We start from the raw sequence: 21,518 nt of genomic DNA, 5'->3' as shown, positions 1-21,518 counted from the left end.
AGATTTGTGCAATGTATGGTGAAGGTGCTGTGACTGATTGAGCATGTCAAAGTGGTTGGCCAAGTTTCATGCTGGAGATTTTTTCTTGCTGCACGATGCTTCATGGTCAGGTAGACCAGTTGCAGTAATTGAGAACCATTGACATTATACCATGAGAAAGACAGCCAAAATACTCAAACTATCCAAATCAAGCACTGAAAATCACTTGCATCAGCCTGGTTAAGTTAATTGCTTTTCAAACTGTTAGGTGCCGTTTCAGGAGCTCTGAAGTGCTCTGGTACCACAGTCCTTTATGTCTCAGTACAGAAAGAATTCAGCAAGAGGCAAAGTGGTAGATGAGAAGTGACCTGATTAGAACAGGATGCTCCTGAGGTTTACAACAGGCAGGCAAGGGGATGCCGTGCCCTGAGAACTTAGAGGGCTGCAGTATTATAATCAAAGGAAAAGTCGGGAAGGGGAGAAGAACTTTGTCTTGAGTAGAAGTCATACTTTCATTATCCGCTCCTTCTACCAGCTGGGCATGGGTTTTCTTATCCCTACATGGTCAAGCTAGGTCCACAAATTATTTTTCATACGTGCAGAGAGCATGTCCTAGAGATCATTAATTTACTGAGCTTACTAGGTAGGATGTGGGGCTCGTGCCACCATTGTTTTAATGATTTCAGGTCTGTCTCCCGCTTCTGTAGCATGGTTTTGTTGTTAAGCAAACCAACTTTCTTTAGTAATCATTAACTAACAGGGGTCTCCCCTATTTTTTCTACTTAAAATTCTCTAGTGGGATTAACTATTTAATCACCTACATGGTTGCGCAGTGGCAAAGAATCCACCTGCCAATGCAGGAGAGGCAAGACACAAGGGTTCAATCTCTGGGTCAGTAAGATCCCCTGGAAAAGGAAATGGAAATGGCAACCTACTCCACCGTTCTTACTGTGAAAATTCCACTGACAGAGGAGCCTGTCCGGTTATTGTCCTTGGGACTGGAAAGTCCCATACCACTGAGTGACTGAGCACACGTGTCCCTTTACTCTGTCCCTATCAATGGCATGACCACACCACAATTTATTTACTGGTACACAGGTTCCTCTGTCCAAAGAAATCTCCAGGGAAGACTACTGGGACAAGTAGCCAATCCCTTCTCCAGGGGATCTTCCAGACCCAGGGATTGAATTCAGGTCTCCTGCATGCAGGCGGATTCTCTACTGTCTGAATCACCGGGAAAGCCCTGTTACAAATAAAGCTGCTATGAACATTCTCATGTAAACCTTTGGTGGACACGTGCACTCAGTTCTTTTGCAGGGGAACTGTTGTTTTACGGTGAGTGTATGCTTAACTTTAATAGACACTGCGGAAACCCCTTTCTAAACTGGTTGTACCCTAGGGCTCAAGTTTTATAACTCAGAATCCACTCTCATTTAGAAAGGAGATACTTAAGAGACACTAGGAATGCACAAACAAGTCAAGGTGTGCTTGACTCAGCTCGGTGCGTTTCTTCACATTCTCAAGATATTGTCAGTCAGAACCCCTAATTTCACGGGTGAATAAACATACTAGCAACTGCAGTACAGCCCACGAACAAATTTCTCACTTAAATTTTCCAAAAAGGGGTATTTCTAACAGCACCAGGGTTACCTCACAGGGTGAAAAAAGTAAGGCGGAACCACCTCCCCTGATCCCTTCTCTCCAAGGAGTGAGGACCTCTTCTCATCCGTAACAAAGAAGTCGCTCCGAGAGGCCGCGTGAAGTTCCGGTCAGGCCCCGCCTCTCAGCTAAACACATGCGCAGAGTTACCCTACGGAGTCCTTCGGCCCGGGCGCGCGTGACGTAGAGGCGTACGCCGGTGCGTGATGACACACGGACGTGCGCTTGGTGGCTCATAGGGGAAGATGGCGGCTGCTCTTTTGGAGGAGTGGGATTGAGAGGGGAGGAGGGGGGGTACGACGGGAGAGACATTCCTGACTGTGAAGACGAACATATCGCTCGCCAGTCATTAGGACCTCTGATCAGCGCCTGAGGGTGAGTGCGGCGGCGGCTTGGGACCGCTCACCTGCCGCAGGCGGCCGCACTCCGCCATTTTCATGCTCGGCCGTTGCGTGCTTTGGGGACCTCAGGGGTGCCTGTGGACGAGTTGGAAGAGTTGGGAGGATCGACCTCCCGAGGGCTCTTTGAGGCGGGTTTGGGCCTTACGGGAGGGGGCTAGCAGCTTGAGGCATACCGGGAATGGCGGACATGGCAAGGTAAAGGCCCTGAGTTGGGACCTGTGGCGACGCGAAGACGTAGGTACGGTAGGCCGCGGAGAACACTGAAGTTTGGAGGAGTGAAGCGCCTTAAAACTGAAATTGGGGGCGGGAGTGGAAGGGGTTGGGCCGAGAGTTGAATGGTTTGAGTGGTTGGTTGAAGAGGTCATGGGAAGTTAGTTAATAGAAACCTGTAAAACGGCGAAGGTTTAGCCTCGTTTTTATCGTGACTTGAAGTCTGTAATTTTAACAGGTATAAGTCTACAGCTAAGTAGGCAAAAAACCTCTGCTCCTGCTCCTTTGGAATAGCTTTATTACTGTTTTGTTTGGTTTAGATCGTGCTCTCTGCAAGTGGCCGTTAGTAACTCCCTGCATATTTCTGGTTTTGAGTTCTGGCAGTTAGGTACTTAGGATTAGAGAAGGCTTTTTTTTTTTTTTTTTTTTTTTGAAGAAAATGTAAAAAATTGTTGATATGTCCATGTAAACCCTTGTAATTGGTGGTTCTTCCGGAGAATGGAGGAGGCGGGTCGATAGGGAATTCGGTAATTGGACCTGTTTAAATCAAATCAGAAAAACATGGATTATTTCTGGAAAACCTGTCATGAATGATTTGAAGTATTTTTACTCAGATGATATTATGTTGAGTGTTACGGGAACTTTGGAAGACTAGAATATGAACAAAAAGTTTGTGAGGAGTACCTCTTACGAAGCCTGAGTGGACTTTTAAGTATAGTGTACGCAGTATTTTTGCCTGTGAATGTGATGCAGAGGTAGACCTATTTAGTTCAAACAAAAACTTTTAGTTAAACAGAAACGTGTTCATTGTTCCCCGCTGGCATTTTTTCTCGCTAATCTTAATTGCATTTGACCTCTCTTTCTACTATAAAGTACTTTTGCACTTTTTAATTGGTTTCCTTGCCTAGAAGAAGACAAAATACTGTATTTATGTTGAGACCTTATGTTGTATTTATGTTGAGGCCTTACGTTCTGTATTTGGCCTTTTTCTTGAAGTTTAGAGAAAAAATTTTTAACTTTTGGTATTTGGAGGAGGAATTTTAGTAGAAAGTTGGCCTTAAATCACAGTGCTTTAGGAAAAAGATAAATCCTTATCTCTGAAGTTGATGGCTTAACTTGCATTCTTTGGTTGGTGAAAAATATTAAAACGCAGGTATTGCCATCAATTTTACCCTGACCTAAGGCTTTAATTACACTTTTAGTAACCATTTAAGGTGCTTATTCAGAGCTCCTGTATGCTAAGTAACAAGTTCTGTATACTTTTCACACTACTTAGGGAAAAATGTTAATTGTTGCTGAAACTATTTCATATTTCAGAATAAGAAAGTAAGGCAACGTAAAGTTTTATAACTGTCACAAATATATTGGCAAAGATACTAGTGAAAGCTTTGCACCTAAGAATGTATTTATGTTATCCTTTTGAGGTTGCTTAGCAGAAAATGGGACTTTTACATTAAAGTAGTATTAATTAGAGCCCGCAGATTAGAAATCTTCATTATCAGAGTATATTTAGTTGTCCAGCTCACCAGTTTTTTAAGCATTCCAGATTTGTTTTTTAAGATTCCAATTGTCCTAGTTTTCTGCCAAACATTATTCCAGGGTTTTATTTGTGTTGTAACTTCTGCTTTTAAGAGATTGTTTTTCTCTTTTAGATTAGTGAAAATTTCTCTGATTTATATGCATTGTATTGGAAAGTATTTTTACTCTCATCTTTTCTGGCCTTAGAACATTTTAGTATTTTTTAGTAGTGACTGACTTTATAATGTTTGTTTTGTACCTTATAATCATAATTTGAGTGCTTGTTATTTTCTAAGATCTAGGTAGTATTTATTGGAAAGGCTATAGGTTTTATTAGTAGATAGACGTAGGTTTGAAGGTCTGTCTACTGGTTAGTCTCTCCACTACCTAGCTTTTTTACATTTGGTCACTTACATGCTGAACTTCAGTTTAAAAATGTTAGTTATAGTACTTATCTCCAAGGTAAAAAAAGTACATAGTAAGCATTCAGTAAATTTTGGCATTTTTCTTTTGTGACTTGAATTTGATGAAGTCTTTTTTTTTTTTTTTTTAATTGAGTTGTTAGTTTCAGGTGTACATGTGTACAGTAATGCTTCACTGTTAGTATATATTGCAGAATGATCACCACAATAAGTCCATCACCATACAGTTATAATTCTTTTTGTTATGAGAACTTTTAAGATCTACTCACTTAGAAAATTTCAATATGCAATATAGTGTTAACTGTAGTTGCTATGTTTAACTTACTTTAGAATTGGAAATTTGTATATTTTGATCCCCTTCATCCATTTTGTCCATTTCTACCTTCCCCATTTTTACTTTTTAAAAATTAACTCAAATGTCTTTGTTGGAAACAAAGATTGGATCAATCTCATTCCTCTGGTAAAGTAAGTACTCCCTTCCCTGTGTTTAATTAAAGAGTTTTCTGTATACCTCTTCTTAATGTATTTTTTAAGTTTAACTATCCAGTTATTTTTGGCTGCTCTGGGCATGTGGGTTTTCTCTAGCTGTGGTTTGCAAAGCAGTGGGCTCTAGGCTGCGCAGGCTTCAGCTGTGGCACAGGGCTCAGTTGTCTCATGGCGTGTAGCATCTTCTGGGATCAGGGATGGAACCCGGGTCCCCTGAATTGGCAGGCGGATTCCCAACCACTGGACCACCAGAGAAGTCCTATTTAATGTATTTTGATTGGAGCATAACTTCTCCACTACTTTGTCAGCTCTTAGAAGGCAGATGCTACAGTGCCTTATATTTTTTTTGTGCTCATAAAGCCTAAAGCATTATAAAAATTGAGTGAATGGTTTTTCTACAAAAATCCTCATCATGACTCTCCTGAGATCTGTACTTCACACAGACTGGGTTTATTTCTGCTCCTTTGCCCTTGCTGGTGACGTGTTTGCCCATCCCCCTCCTTTCATACTGCATACCCTGTCCATTTCTCAAAGTCCAGCTACATCTTGTCCCATTAGTGAGGTCTTCAGTGAATATTTGTTTATTTTCAACTGTGCCTCTGGTAACCTAAGGTCTGTGTGACTGCCTTCTGTTACTCTAGCACCTGACACTATGCCTTACCTTTCGAGCGGGTCCTTGGGTGGGTTGACAGATGCACAGCTGTGCTTTAAGGCTGACTTTGTTATATAGCCACCTGCTCATTTTACTTTCCCCACTAGTAAGATTCGGTTAAGGAGCAATTTCCCTTTATTTGTGTGTAGGATATTCTGGTAACTTTTTTTCTTTGTGTGTTAGAATAAATTGCAAACATCCAGAAAAGCTGAAAGAAGAATGCAGTGAACACCTGTTGCCTTTCATTTAGATTTATCTGTTACTAACATTTTGACCATTTTGCTTTAACTCTCAGCATACCTCTCCCCTCAACAACCAGTTGAAATTAAATGCTGATATCATTCTATTTGTTCCCTAAATACCTCTTTAAACTAATGCCGTTTTTCTACACTTTATATATTTTTATTGTAAACTAGCCTCCAGTTGAAACTATATAAAAACAATTCCCTTTATTATGCTTTAGTCAGTTAACTTAAACCCTGGGTTGGGAAGATCCCCTGGAGAAGGAAATGGCAGCCCACTCCAGTATTCTTGCCTGGAGAATCCCATGGACAGAGGAGCCTGGCGGGCTACAGAAACTGAGCGACTTCACTTTCACTTTCAGTTAACGTTGTCTCTGGCATGGACTTCTAAAGAATATGCTGTATTTGGGATTTTCTAACTGAATGCTTAAAATGTCATTTAACTTGTTTCTCTATTTTTAAATTTCCTATAAATTGAAAGATCTAGAGAGATTTAATTAAATTTGGGTCAGTATTTTTGGCACAAATACTTCATAGATGGTAATATGTAATTTACATTGCATTGCATCAGGAAAGACAGAATTCTGGTTCTCCTGTTTCTAGTGATCTATTAATAAGGTGGTGAGGATTTCCAGATGTTTGCCCCACTGTTTGCAATGCTAAATTTACTTGTTTAGTGTGGTGTCTATTGAATTTCTTCATTGAAAAGGTACATTTTCCCGTCACCTAATGGTTGATAATTGTTGGCCTAGTCATTTAATTTGGAGTTATAAAAATTGAATAAGTGAACTTTCTACAAAAATTCTCCTCACGGCTCTGTTATTTCTTGGCTGTTTTCTGTTAAAAAAAAAGTGCTTCCCCCTCCTTTATAGTTTTTAAAATTTTATTTATTTATGATTTTTGATGATGTGGGTCTTTGTTGCTGTGCATGGACTTTCTCTAGTTGTGGCAAGCAGGGGCTACTTTCTAGTTGTCTGCACAGGCTTCTCATTGCGGTGCCTTTTCTTCTTGCACAGCACAGGCTCTAGGCATGCGGGCTTCGATAGTTGCAGCCCTTGGGCTCAGTAGTTTCAGCTGACTGGCAGGGAATTCCCCCTGTTCTGTGTGTTTTTTTCCTGAAACATCTCGAGTTCTTGATAGCTACCATGCATCTTTCCCTTAAGAATACCATTCTCTTTAATACCCAGAATATTAACAGATTCTACAGACTTGAGTTTTGAGCAAGCTCTGGGAATTGGGGATGGACAGGGAAGCCTGGTGTTCTGCAGTCCATGAGGTCGTGAAGAGTCGGATATGACTGAGTGACTGAACTGAACTGATGGACTTAATGTAGGTACGATATCTGATATTCAGATTTCATATTGCAATTTCTCCAGTTGTCTCAATAACATCCCTTACAGAGTTTTTTCCTCTGTAATTTAGGTTCCAGTCTAGAATTGAACGTTGTATTTAATTGTCATATTTCTTTAGTCTTTATGATTTTTTTAAACTTAAAAAAATTTATTCATTTTTGACTGTGCTGGGTCTTCGTTGCTGAGTGAGCTTTTTTCTAGTTGCGGCTCCTGGGCTCTTGAGCACAGGCTCGATAGTTGTGGCACACAGACTTAGTTGCTCTGAGGCTAGTGGGATCTTCCCAGATCAGGGATCAAAACCAACTAATAAAAATAAATGGGAAAAAAAAAAACCAAACCTGTGTCTCTTGCATTGACAGGCAGATTTCTTTTCCACTGAGCCACCAGGGAAGTCCTCTTTAGTCTTTGATTGGTCAGTTGTTTCTATGGCCTTTCTTCCTTTAATGACTAACTTTTCTTTAAGTCTAGTCTACTAGTTTTGTTTTCTCCTGATTTTTGGAGTATTACTGTTTTTTTTTTTTTGATGTGTTAGTCAGTTGTAGTTGTTACTGTTTTCCATGCTTAAGTTGTTGCAGACTTGGCTAGTTTGAGTCCGTCTTTAAGCTGGTTCTTGTATCCCCACCCCCACCCCATGGGTTTTTTGTTTTTTTTTTTTGTCATGCCACATGACTTATTCCTGGATCAGGGGTAGAACCCATGCCCCCTGCAGTGGAGGCTCTGTTTTCACCAGGGAATTCCCTCTTCAGAAGGAATTCCCTTTTGGCTGAACTTAATTAATCTTTGAGAGCTTTTTTCTTGTTTTTTTAGCAAAACAAAATAACCCACGTAAAGACGTGTGTTTTCCTGTTTTGTATTTTATGGTTTTCTGTTTCTCCAAAAAGTCTTATTTTCTTTTGATAGAAAATGATATTCATAAATTTTAAGATTTGGGTGATTGGTAATATATACACTGTTACTAGAGTGTCTGTGTTCTGGGCTCCCTTCATTGGACAGAGCTAGAAAACATGTTTTCAAAAACTGTTTATGTTAGTATTTTAAATTTCAGTTTAAAGTGAACATTGTTATTGGGATTTGTTACAAGGAAAGTAGGTTCAACTGAGTGCAGTTGATTTCTTTTCTGTCCTTTTTCCTTAGACTGTATTCCACTAAAAATGAACAGTTAGAGGACTTCCCTGGTAGTCCAGTGGTTAAGAATCCTTCTGCCAGTACTGGGGACACTGGCTCAACCCCTGGGCTGGAAAGATCCCACATGCTGTGGGCAACTAAGTCCGTGTGCTCTAGAGCCCGTGCTCTGCAACAAGAGAAGCCACTGCAATGAGAGGCCTGCGCGCCACGGCTAGAGAGTAGCTCACCACTACCCCATCACTGCAGCTAAAGAAAGCCTGCCTGCAGGAGGGAAGACCCTGCACAGCCACCAAAAAAAAGAACTGTGTTCAAAAGTTACTTGAAATGACACTTTTTGTTTATTTGAGCAATTTGATTAGTTTTGACTATTAAGTTAGACTTTTTGCTTTTTGTTCATGATTGGGTGCGTTTTTTTCTTTACTTTTTAGTATAGTAAATATTTACATGGCTTAAAACTTGATACAATATTGAAAGAGTTTGTAAATCTTGCTTCTGTTTCTGAGCTGTCTATTCCTTTCTCACTCAACCAAAGTATGGTATGTTTATGTCTGCATCCTTATTTTCTTTTTCTTACAAAAGAGGTATACTATAAAAAACTTGTTTTTTTAAAAAATAATTTCATTTATTTATTGGCTGTAGTGGGTCTTTTCTCTAGTTGTGGCCTTTGGGCGCTGCTTTCTAGTTGTAGGGCATGGGCTAGTCATTGCTATGGCTGCTCTTGTTGCTGAGTCGTCTAGGAGTTGTGGGCTTTAGTCGTGGCAGTGCAAGGGCTCAGTAGTTGTGATTCCCGGGCTCTGGAGCACAGGCTCAATAGTTGTGGGATAGGGGCTTAGTTGCTCTATGGCAACAGGATCTTCCTAGACCAGGGATCTTCAGGGAACTTCTGTCTTCTGCATTGACAGGCAGATTCTTTACCACTGAACCACCAGGGAAACTTGGGTAATTTGATTTTTGTTGTTGAGTTGTAAGAGTTCTTCATTTATTCTGAATATTAACCCCTATTGGATTTGCAGATGTTTTCTTCCATTCTGTAGGTTGCCTTTTCACTCTGTTGATTGTGTCCTTAACTGCACAAAAGTTCTTAAGGTTAATATATTCTCATTTGTGTGTGTGGGACCCTTATTTTTTCCTAACAATATATCCAAGAAATCATGCTATATCAATTCAATACTCCCCCATCCCCCATGTGATTTATAGTAAGAAGCATGTATTTTGTCTTTGTCAGGTTTCTGGCATAGAACTCCTAAAACTTTTGGAATTTTCTAAGTGATTCGAGTGATAAAGGTGTTTTGATATTCATGACAAACCCCTTGAAAGTGAAAGAAAGTGAAGTCATTCAGTCGTGTCCGACTCTTTGAGACCCCATGGACTGTAACCCACCAGGCTATCTGTCCATGGGATTCTCCAGGCAAGAATACTGGAGTGGGTTGCCATTTCCTTCTCCAGGGAATCTTCCCGACCCAGGGATCGAACCTAGGTCTCCCGCATTGCAGGCAGGCGCTTTAACCTCTGAGCCACCAGGGAAGCCCAACAAACCCCTTAAATCACTTAAAACCCCTTAAATCGAGTTTATGTTAAATGAGGTGACTTTTGGAAAGAAACTAAGGGTGAAGGGAAACCAAACATGTTAAGAGGATTAGAGCTTTCTAGTTCCACCCTCTAGGAGGGGAGGGGGGTTGGAGGTTGAATTAATTGCCAGTTATTTAGTCAAACATGCCCAGGTTAGGAAGCCTTCATAAATACTCTGAAAGAACATGGCTCATGGTTTGGAGAGCTTCCGGACTGGTGACCACATGAATATTCTCAAGAAAACTGCTGGGCTCTGAGAACTCTGAGACCCTTCCTCCATTCATTACCTTGTGCATATCTTCTACCTGGCTTTTTCTGATTTCTGTTTTTTATAATAAAGAGGTGACCTAGTAAATAAAGTGTTTGGTTGTTTTCACTTCTTGATTATAGCAAATAATACTGCTATGAACATTTGTGTACAAGTTTTTGTGTGGATATAATGCTTTTGGTTCTCTTGGGAATGTACCTAGAGTTAGAATTGCTGGGTATTATGTAATTATATTCTTAGAATTTAGGGAAATTCTGACCTGGTTTCCTAAGAGGCTGAACTATTTTATATTCATTCCTACCAACAGTATATGAGGGTTCCAATTTCTCCACATTCTCACCAACCCTGTATGAAGTGTTTTCCTTTTGTGTTTTGATTTGCATTTTCCTAATGATGCTTAGCGTCTTTTCATGTCGTTATTAACCATTTGTGTATCTTTAGAGAAGCAGCTATTGTCCACTTAAAATATTGGTTGTCTTTTTAATATTGAGCTGTGAGAGTTCTGTATATATTCTAAATGCCAGTCCCTTATCAGTTACATGATCTGCAGAATTTTTTTCTAATTATGTGGATTGTCTTTTCATTTTCTTTTTTTTCTTTTAATACTTCTATTTATTTTTGGCTGTCTGAGTCTTCCTTTCTGAGAGGGCTTTCTCTAGTTGCAGGAAGCTGGTGGGGGGGGGGAGAGGCTCCTGTGGTTGCTGTGCTCAGGCTTCTCATTGTGGTGGCTTCTTTTGTTGTGCAGCGCAGGCTCTAGAGTGCACGGGTCTCAGTAGTTGTGGTACATGGGCTCAGTAGTTGCTGCTCCCAGGCTCTCGAGCACAGGCTCAGTAGTTGTGGTACATGAGGTTAGTTGCTCTGTCGCATGTGTGATCCCTCTGAATCAGGGATCAAACCCGTGTCTCCTGCATTGGCAGGCAAATTCTTTACCAGTCAGCCACCAAGGAAGCCCTGTCTTTTCACTTTAAAGATGGTTTTATTGAAGCACAAAAACGTTGTAATTTTGATGGTGTCCAGTTTGTCCATTTTTTCTTAGGTTGATTGTGCTTCTGGTGTTGTATCTTATAAAGGCTTCACCTAACCTGAGTCACAAAAATATATATTTGCTGCATTTAGTGCAGCTAGTAATTGGTTAAGCAATTGATTTTCCCAACGAAAAATGTAGATTGTTGTCCATGAGTATGCCTAAGAAAATGAATTTGACTGTTTAGAAAGCTCTGATGAGTTTTCCTTTGTGGTAAGAAATTAATAAGCTTTAGTTTTAGCTGTAATAAAAGCAATTTTATGTAACTATACTGAACCTTTATAAAGGAGAGATTCACATAAAAAATAAAGGACATGTTTCATTGGTGAAATTTTTTTAAACTTTACTTTTTAACTCAGTAATTATATTCTTAATAACCAGTGTATTTTTGAAATTCAGACTGATTTGTTTGAAGGGAAAGACCAAACTAAGACAGTATGTGTCATAGGGTAAAAACACCACAAATGCCCCAATGACTGAGGAACTAGTTAGGCTTGTAGGCCAATGTGGGTAATAAAAGCAGAAGCGGAATCACTGCCAAAATCAGGAGGCACTCAAAACCTTAAGCTTTTCACTTTATCTTGCTGTTGACAAATTTGAAATATTCAGGACCATCTGTTTAGGATTCTGCCTTTGGTAATGATTGTGTATTTTGTTAAATGTTTTTACATTCAGTTTAGTTGTTAAGCTAAATTTAAAACTGAGTTGAAAAGAAACTGGAAAATTCTTACCTGCTCTCTGTATAATCTTGAAATTTTAGAATTATTTAACTTTAGAGATCATAAGATCTAGACTCTTAAAGAAGCAGGATTAAAGAGATTAACTTTGTTCGAAGTCACACAGTGGAAGAATACAGGTCACTTGAATACCTGTGTAGTATTCTTTTCTCCACCTTAAAAAAAACCCCCAAAACCCATCAACATTTCAGTGTAACTTTAGAGAGCTTTTTTGTTCACTGTCTTCGTGAGAGAGCTAAAATTATAAGTTTACATAGCCAGAAAAGTCTAAAATAGGAAGATCTTCCGTCAGGAAGTAAGTGATCATATTATTCTGTGGTCTTGAGGTTGTTATATGTAGCTTTGTTCAAAATTGATTACCACCTGGGACTTTGTTGTACTTCTATTTTAGTAACAATGATTTCAGCTTTTAAATCTAGTATTTGACAGAATATTTTTTGGCAGATATTTTAGAAATTAATTTGGTCATGCTGTGAGGTTTGTGGGATCTTAGTTTCCTGACCAGGGATTGAACCTGAGGCCTCTGCATGCTGTGAGGCTTGTGGGATCTTAGTTTCCTGACCAGGGATTGAACCTGAGGCCTCTGCAAGAGAAATGTAGAGTCCTAACCACTGGACCACTGGAGAAATTCCCTCTTGGTAGATATTTTTATCCAAACATGCCACATCTCAAATGAGTAGCTAGGTTCCTCCCTCATGTGTGTCGTGTTCTCAAATTATAGTTTTTCTTTTTACCACCCACATTTTCTACCCACAATGCTCATTTGCAGCTGTGTTTTTTACAACAATTTTGTGCCCAGAATGTTCATTTCCAGTTCATTGCATATGTTCATAACCCTACTTAGTAATTTCTTTTATAAGTTATTTTATCTTTAGGCATTTGTTCATTCATACTTTTATACTGCATGCGTGCTAAGTAACTTCAGTCGTGTCAGATTCTTGGTGAACCTGTAGCCTGCCAGGCTCCTTTGTCTGTGGGGTTCTCCAGGCAAGAATACTGGAGTGGGTTGCCATGTCCTTCTCCAGGGGATCTTCCCAACGCAGGGATCGAACCCATATCTCTTACGTCTCCTGCATTGGCAGGTGGGTCCTTTACCACTAGCCTCATTACCAAAAAAAGTGAAGAGTATAAGAGGATATACAGTGACCTATCTCTTCCTTGTGGTTGTCCTCCAAGCCTCTTTCATCTATCCAGTAACTATAGTTACCAGTTTGTTGCGAATTTTTCCTGTGATAATTTGTGTTATATATATAGAAAATGTGGGGCTTCCCTGGTAGCTCAGCTGGTAAAAAAACTGCCTGCAATGCAGAAGACCCTGGTTCGATTCTAGGTCGGGAAGATCCCCTGGAGAAGGAATAGGCCATCCATTTTAGTATTCACGGGCTTCCCTGGTGGCTCAGGTGGTAGGGACTCCGCCTGCAGTGTGGGAGACCTGGGTTTTGATCCCTGGGTTGGGAAGATCCCCTGGAGGAGGGCATGGCAACGCACTCCAGCTTTCTTGCCTGGAGAATCCCCCTGGACAGAGGATCCTGGCAGGCTACAGTCCGTGGGTCAGAGTCAGAGCTGACTGAGGGACTAAGCGCAGCACGTAGCACGTGTGTTTACTGCAGATGTGTGTGTGTGTGCCTTTTTTGTTGCTTCTCACATCCATGGTAGTAGTCTGTGCACTGCTTTGTACTGTTTTTCACTTAGCAATACATCTTGGAGATTCTAAATAGAACTACCTTCTTTATAATAGTTGCTTAATGTGTATTGTATGGGTATTTCGTGTTAACTAGTTCTCTAATTCATAGACATGGGTAGTTTCCAGTCTTTTGTTGTTTAACCCAGTGCTCCATTGAATAACCTTATGGATATGTGTTTGTGCATGTGTGAGCATATGTAGGGATAAATTCATGGAATGGAAGTGCTTGGTTAAAGAAAGTGTACTGTCAGTGTGTGGATATGGTTGTTTTTCTCACACCAGACTATCACTTCTATTATCATAGTTTCTGCTTTCTTGAATGATATTACTTCCCAGTAAATAATGAGTCATTTTCAGCATGAGTAACAAGGGGAATTTAAAATCACTAATTTGTCCCTTTTTGATAATTTTTATGTGACATATGTTCCTGGGATGATTTATTATTGTCTACAGTAGTGCTTTCTATACTTTGTGGACCCCATAGGAATCTGATAAAAGTTACATATTTCTTCCTAGAAAAAAAGTGAATACCCATATTAGAATTTTACCTGTAATTATGAGGTGGGAGGGTCATTGAAATCCTTTTTTTCTTAAATTTAATTTTTTTTAACACCAAAAACATTTTGTGTTGGGGTTCAGTTCCAGTTCAGTCGCTCAGTTGTGTCCGACCCTTTGCGACCCCATGGACTGCAGCACGCCAGGCCTCCCTGTCCATCACCAACTTCTGGAGTCTACACAAACTATGTCTGTTGAGTCGGTGATGCCATCCAACCATCTCATCCTCTGTCATCCCCTTCTCCTCCCACCTTCAATCTTTCCCAGCCTCAGGGTCTTTTCAAATGAGTCAGCTCTTCATATCACGTGGCCAAAGTATTGGAGTTTCAGCTTCAACATCAGTCCTTCCAATGAACACTCAGGACTGATCTCCTTTAGGATGGACTGGCTGGATCTCCTTGCAGTCCAAGGGACTCTCAAGAGTCTTCTCCAACACCACAGTTCAAAAGCATCAATTCTTCGGTGCTCAGCTTTCTTTATAGTCCAACTCTCACATCCATACATGACTACTGGAAAAAACATAGCCTTCACTAGTTGGACCTCTGTTGACAAAGTAATGTCTCTGCTTTTTAATATGCTGTCTAGGTTCGTCATAACTTTCCTTCCAAGGAGTAAGCATCTTTTAGTTTCATGGCTGTGGTCATCATCTGCAGTGATTTTAGAGCTCCTAAAAATAAAGTCTGCCACTGTTTCCCCATCTATTTGCCATGAAGTGATAGGATCGGATGCCATGACCTTAGTTTTCTGAATGTTGAGCTTTAAGCCAACTTTTTTTTTTTTTAAGCCAACTTTTTCACTCTTTCACTTTCATCAAGAGGCTCCTTAGTTCTTCTTCACTCTCCGCCATAAGGGTGGTGTCATCATAGCTGATTAACAATGTGTGATAGTTTCAGGTGAACAGTGAAGTGACTCAGCCATACATACACATGTATCCATTCTCCCCCAAACCGCCCTCCCATCCAGGATGACACATAAGATTGAGCAGAGAAGGAAATGGCACCCCATTCCAGTATTCTTGCCTGGAGAATCCCATGGACAGAGGAGCCTGGCGAGTCCATGGGGGTCACAAAGAGTTGGACATGATTGAAGTGACTGAGCACCATGTGCTATACAATAGCACGTGTATTTACTGCAGATGTGTGTGTGTGTGCCTTTTTTGTTGGTTATCCATTTTAAATACAGCAGTGTGTATGATACCACCCTTATGGCAGAAAGTGAAGACAACTAAAGAGCCTGTTGATGAAAGTGAAAGAGGAGAGTGAAAAAGTTGGCTTAAAGCTCAACATTCAGAAAACTAAGATCATGGCATCTGGTCCCATCACTTCATGGCAAATAGATGGGAAATCAGTGGCAGACTTTATTTTTTTGGGATCTAAAATCACTGCAGATGGTGACTGCAGCCAGGAAACTAAAAGACGTGCACTCCTTGGAAGGAAAGTTATGACCAACCTAGACAGCATATTAAAAAGCAGAGACATTACTTTACCAGAAAGGTCCATCTAATCAAGGCTATGTTTTTTCCAGTAGTCATGTATGGACATGAGAGTTGGTCTATGAAGAAAACTAAGCCCTGAAGAATTGATGCTTTTGAACTGTGGTGTTGGAGAAGACTCTTGAGAGTCCCTTGGACTGCAAGAAGATCCAGCCAGTCCATCCTAAAGGAGATCAGTCCTGAGTGTTCATTGGAAGGACTGATGTTGAAGCTGAAACTCCAATACTTTGGCCACGTGATATGAAGAGCTGACTCATTTGAAAAGACCCTGATGCTGGGAAAGATTGAAGGTGGGAGGAGAAGGGGATGACAGAGGATGAGATGGTTGGATGGCATCACCAACTCAACAGACATGAGTTTGGGTAAACTCTAGGAGTTGGTGATGGACAGGGGGACCTGGCGTGCTGCAGTCCATGGGGTCACAAACAGTCAGATACAACTGAGTGACTGAACTAGAACTGATGCCCATTTATGTATCCATAGGACCCAGGTAAAGCTTCCTGCTTTATTTGATCGATGCATATAAACTCTTGTGTCTAGGTTGGCATAATGAACATTTCAGAATCTAGCTCCACTATGTGAACTTAGGTTTCCAGCTTCTTCCTCAACTTCTCCCTCTCCTCAGTACCCTGTCTTTGAACCATTAAAAAACAAACAAAACTGCTTAAAATCGAGTACACCTAAAACTAATGCAGTGTTTTATGTCAGTTATATTTCAAAACAAAAAAGCAAAACCTCTGTAGTTCTCTCTTTACTTGCTGTTTCCTCTGCTTGGAATTACCTCACTCCCTTTCTCCCCTTGGTGTATCCTTTTTGTAAATCACCATATATGTTAGTTCATCTGAATCTTTGTTTCACATTTGTGCTCCCCCTCTGTTTCTTCCCATGGCATTCTGTCTCACAGCACAATGTTTAATTCATGAATAGGAGAAGGAGATGGCATCCCACTCCAGTATTCTTGCCTGAAGAACCCCATGGACAGAGGAGCCTGGTGGGCTAAGGTCCATGGGGTTGCAAAGAGTCAGACACGACTGAAGTGACATAGTACATTAGGATGATTCAATATTGTGAAGTGGTCAGTTCTCCTCAGCTTAATTTATAGATTCAATATGATCCCAGTCAAAATCCCTGCAAGTTACTTTTTGGATGTTGATAAACAAAGCTCCTTATTTGAATAGATAGTATCATTAGTGCCTGTTAAATGAATGGTTACTATAGAACAGAATAGTCACAAAATTCTAAGGCTTTACCCTATGGTGTTAAACATTTTAGATATCCAGAGAAATTGAAGAAAGAAGTTAACACCATACATTTGCCTCTTAAATTCAACATTAGGATTTTCTGTATTTTCTTGTTAGGGCTGATACATCAAAATGTAAGTTCAGTCACTAAAGTCTGTTCAGTCGCTAAGTCATGTCTGACCTTTGCGACCCCATGGACTGCAGCATGCCAGACTTCCTTGTCCTTTACTATCCTCGGAGTTGCTCAGACTCTTGTCCATTGAGTTGATAATGCCATCCAACCATGTCATCCTTTGTTTCCCCTTTCTCCTCCTGCCCTCAGTCTTTCCCAACATCAGGGATCTTTTCCAGTGAGTTAGCTCTTAACATCAAGTGGCCAAAGTATTGGAGCTTCAGCATCAGTTCTTCCAATGAATATTCTGGGTTGGTTTCCTTTAGGATTGACTGATTTGATCTCCTTGCTGTTCAAGGAACTCTGAAGCGCCTTCTCCAGCACCATAGTTCAAAAGCATCAATTCTTTGGTGCTCAGCCTTCTTTATGGTCCAACTCGCACATCCGTATATAACTGCTGGAAAAACGATAGCTTTGACTCTGTGGACCTTTGTTGGCAAAGTGATGTCTCAGCTTTTTAATACTCTGTGTAGGTTTGTTGTAGCTTTTCTTGCAAGGAGCAAGCATCTTTTAATTTCAGGGCTGCAGTCACTGTCCAGTGATTTTTGGAGCCCAATAAGATAAAATCCATTTTTTCCCCATCTATTTTCTATGAAGTGATGAGACTGAATGCCATGATTTTAGTTTTTTTAATGTTGAGTTTTAAGCCAGTTTTTTTTCACTATGCTCTTTCACCTTCATTATGAGGCTCTTTATTTCCTCTTCACTTTCTGTCATAAGGTTGGTGTCATCTGCATAGCTTAGATTGTTGATATTTCTCCTGGCAGTCTTGATTCTAGCCTAGCATTTCACATGATGTACTCTGTGTATAAGTTAAATAAGCAGGGTGACAATGTATAACCTTGATGTGCTTCTTTGCCTCTTCTGAACCACAGACTTAAACAAACAGACATTTGCTGTCTTCCAGTTGTGGAGGTTTGGTGTCTGAGATGATGGTTCAGCAGGGCTATGGTCCCTCTGAAGGTGCTAGGGACAGATCTGTTCCAGTACTTTCCTACCTGGTTTCTGGTAATTCCTTGGCCTGTGCCAGCATGTGTTCTAAATTTCCCCTTCTTATAAAAACACTAATCATGTTGAATTATTGACCCATTCTGCTCGTGTATGATTCCATCTTAACTAATGATATCTGCAGTGATATAGGGGGGTAGGTGTGGCGGCGGTGGTGGTGGTTAAGACTTCACCATATGAATTTTGAGGGAATGTAATGCAACCAGTAGCACTCTATCTCTATATAATACATTCATACCTTTTAACCGTTTGAGAGTAATTGTGGATATCATGACAAATGATGCTTCAGCAAGCAGTGTCAGCATGCAGTAACATATCTAGGAAAATCAGCCATAATTTCCTAATACTATGTAATATCTGGTCCATTCAAACAGCTTTTAGTAACTGTTTTTTTCCCCAGAAATGTTTTTTCCCCAGCAGACAGCCATTTGGTTGTCTCGTTGGACTTGGTTAACTAGTTTAACTAGTAGGACTTGTTTAAAAAGCAGTCCTTTTGCTTTTTTCTTTCTCATACATATACCTTTTTTTTTTCTTCAAGATTTAACAGAAGTATCACATTTGCAGATCAAGCATCTATGCCCTGCCAACCTGATTGATTGGTTGAAGCCTTCATTTGCTTTCTCTGTCCAAGAGTCTTAATACAGAAGGCATGTCTCTCCATGGACAGTTTACAGGTCTGTTACATTGTGTCTATTAAGTTGTTCTGGAGAGTGGACTTTATCTTTGTACATCTCAAGGGTTATCCTGTCACCTCAAAAATGTTTATTTTGTTTATGCTACACATTCTGTTATTTTAAATTAGACTGTTGCAAATAGGCCCTTTTAATTTGATAAATATTCTCTTAGCTCATCACCTGTGGTCTGTTTTATGAGCAAATACTTGCTGTGTTTGCTGGACTTCTCCACTGTATAATATGTTTTTTGTAGTTAATAAATATCTTGGAAGAAATACTTTGAAACTGTGTAAATATACTGTTTTTGTTCTCAAATTTTTAGCATCCATTGGTGGAGCCTGTCTGTAGCAACTATTACTAGGTGTTCCAGTGATGATTTCCTGTGAACATATATTTTAACATATATTGGGTTGACCAAAAAGTCCCTTTGGATTTAAATAAAAATAAAAGACACATTTTTCATTTTCACCAAGAACTTTATTTAGCAACGTGTTCACAGTTTTGTTCCACTACCTTCTGCCATTTTTCAGGCAACTTAGTAATTCCATCTTCCCAAACTTTTTATCTTTTTGTGCAAGAAACTGTTCCAAGTGCCTTTTACAGTCTTCCAGGAATTGACATTTTTTCCATTATGAGAATTTTGTAAAGACAAATAAATGGAAATCTGAAGTTGCAATATCTGGTGAATACAGTGGATGAATCTGAACTTCCCAGTCAAGCTGTAACAGTTTTGCCTGGTCATCAAAGAAATCCTTGTATTATCCAGATGGAAGATTATATGTTTTCTGTTGACTAATTTCGGGCTCTTTTCTCCTGAGTTGTACAAAGTTGATTATTCTCAGTTAATGTCTTGATTGGATCACTATGAACTTCAGCTGGTCTACTTTACCATGGAACGTTGCCCAGGGGAGAAATCTCCAGCATGGAAATTTGTAAACCAGTTGTGACATGTTGGATCAGTCACATACACTTCTCCATACACTGCACAAATCTTTTTTTCGTTTCAGTTGTGTTTTTACCTTTCTTGAGATAATAAAACATCAGTTCAGTTTAGTCGCTCAGTTGTGTCCAACTCTTCATGACCCTGTGGACCACAGCACTCCAGGCCTCCTTGTCCATCACCAACTCCTGGAGTCTACTCAGACTCATCTCCATTGAGTCAGGGATGCCATCCAACCATCTTATCCTTTGTCATCCTCTTCTCCTCCTGCTTTCAGTCTTTCCCAGCATCAGGGTCTTTTCAACTGAGTCAGCTCTTCGCATCAGGTGGCCAAAGTATTGGATTTTCAGCTTCAACACCAGTCCTTCCAATGAACACTCAGGACTGATCTCCTTTAGGATGGACTGGTTGGATCTCCTTGCAGTCCAAGGGACTCTCAAGAGTCTTCCCCAATACCACAGTTCAAAAGCATCAATTCTTCAGCACTCAGCCTACTCCAATTCTCACATCCATACATGACTACTGGAAAAACCATAGCCTTGACTAGATGGACCTTTGTTGTCAAAGTAATGTCTCTGCTTTTTAATATGCTGTCTGGGTTGGTCATAACTTTCCTTCCAAGGAGTAAGCATCTTTTAATTTCATGGCTGCAGTCACCATGTGCAGTGATTTTTGGGGCCCCAAAAATAAAGTCAGCCACTGTTTCCCCATCTATTTGCCATGAAGTGATGGGACCAGATGCCATGATGTTAGTTTTCTGAATGTTGAGCTTTAAGCCAACTTTTTCCACTCTCCTCTTTCACTTTTATCAAGAGGCTTTTTAGTTCCTCTTCACTCTCTGCCATATGGGTGGTGTCATCTGCATATCTGAGGTTATTGATATTTCTCCCAGCAATCTTAATTCTAGCTTGTGCTTCATCCAGCCCAGCGTTTTCATGATGTACTCTGCATATAAGTTAAATAAGCAGGGTGACAATATACAGCTTTGACGTACTCCTTTTCCTATCTAGAAACAGTCTGTAGTCCTAACTGTTGCTTCCTGACCTGCATACAGATTTCTCAGGAGGCAGGTCAGGTGGTCTGGTATTCCCATCTCTTTCAGAATTTTCCACAGTTTATTGTGGTCCACACAGTCAAAGGCTTTGGCATAGTCACTAAAGCAGAAATAGATGTTTTTCTGGAACTCTCTTGCTTTTTTGATGATCCAGCAGATATTGGCAATTTATCTCTGGTTCCTCCGCCTTTTCTAAAACCAGCTTGAACATCTTATCTGGAAATTCATGGTTCACATATTGCTGAAGCCTGGCTTGGAGAATTAACTTTACTAGTATAACATGCCAAAAGTGTTGCTTTTTTTCTTTCATCAGTTTTAAAATAGCTACACAAAAATGCACCAATTTTGATTTGTTAAATGCACATTTAAAATGTTACTTTTTTCTTTCATCTTCAATATTAAAATAGCTACACAAAAATTCACCAGTGTTGATTTTTTTAAAATACACGTTGGTATGACAGCTGTCACAATGCAGTCTAAGACTGTTTTCAGTGAAGTTAAAGACAACTAAATGATCCTAAAGACAGCTTATATGAAAAAACTGAATTGAGTTTCTTGGCCAGCCCAATATTTATTACCATTTTTAGTGTGCCAGGCTGTATGGAAGACACTGGAATACAGAGATTAAAAGCGTTCAGTTCTTGCTTAAAAGGAATTTATAGTTCAAATAGGCAGACATACAGTTTTTAGCAGTATAATGTCTGCTTTTCCATGATTATGGCATAATACACTTTGGAAATGCAGACTGCTGAATAAATTTAAGTGGAATAAATAAGCATAAGCTTACAAAAGTAATTGAGAACACTGATATAGAAATACACCAGCAAAGGCTGTGAGAGTATTTGGCAGACTTAGAGATTTCAGAATAGCATTGAAAAACAAAAGTGAAAGGAAAAAAGGTCCCCTCCTAGCTTCTTATATAGACCTCCTTGTCCATTGTGGACAACTTGGAAAAACTCAAGGTGTAAAGAAGACAACAAAATTTTACCATGAGTCTATGCTCTATTTTCTTCGTTATATGTTCCTTCTCATCTTTTGGCTTTTGAGGAAAAGT

At 39.9% G+C, this 21,518-nt stretch overlaps 1 protein-coding gene across 6 annotated transcripts in view; it reads left to right on the top strand.

The window, feature by feature from the left end:
- The first annotated feature begins 1,853 nt into the window (after positions 1-1,853).
- Positions 1,854-21,518, top strand: part of WDR33 (WD repeat domain 33) — a 117,535-nt gene continuing 97,870 nt past the window's right edge. For 3 of the 6 annotated variants that reach the window (XM_065931978.1, XM_065931980.1, XM_065931979.1), the window contains exon 1: positions 1,858-2,013. The gene's annotated coding sequence lies outside the window, so the exon portion shown is untranslated. Of the gene's footprint in view, positions 2,014-18,334; positions 18,471-21,518 lie in introns of all 6 variants that reach the window. The other 3 variants (XM_065931977.1, XM_065931975.1, XM_065931976.1) reach the window with 2 other exon arrangements.

Source organism: Muntiacus reevesi, chromosome 3 (genome assembly GCF_963930625.1).
Source record: "Muntiacus reevesi chromosome 3, mMunRee1.1, whole genome shotgun sequence".
Lineage (NCBI taxonomy): Eukaryota > Metazoa > Chordata > Mammalia > Artiodactyla > Cervidae > Muntiacus > Muntiacus reevesi.
Note: the sequence above shows the minus strand (reverse complement) of the source record. Positions and strands in the feature narration are given on the sequence as shown.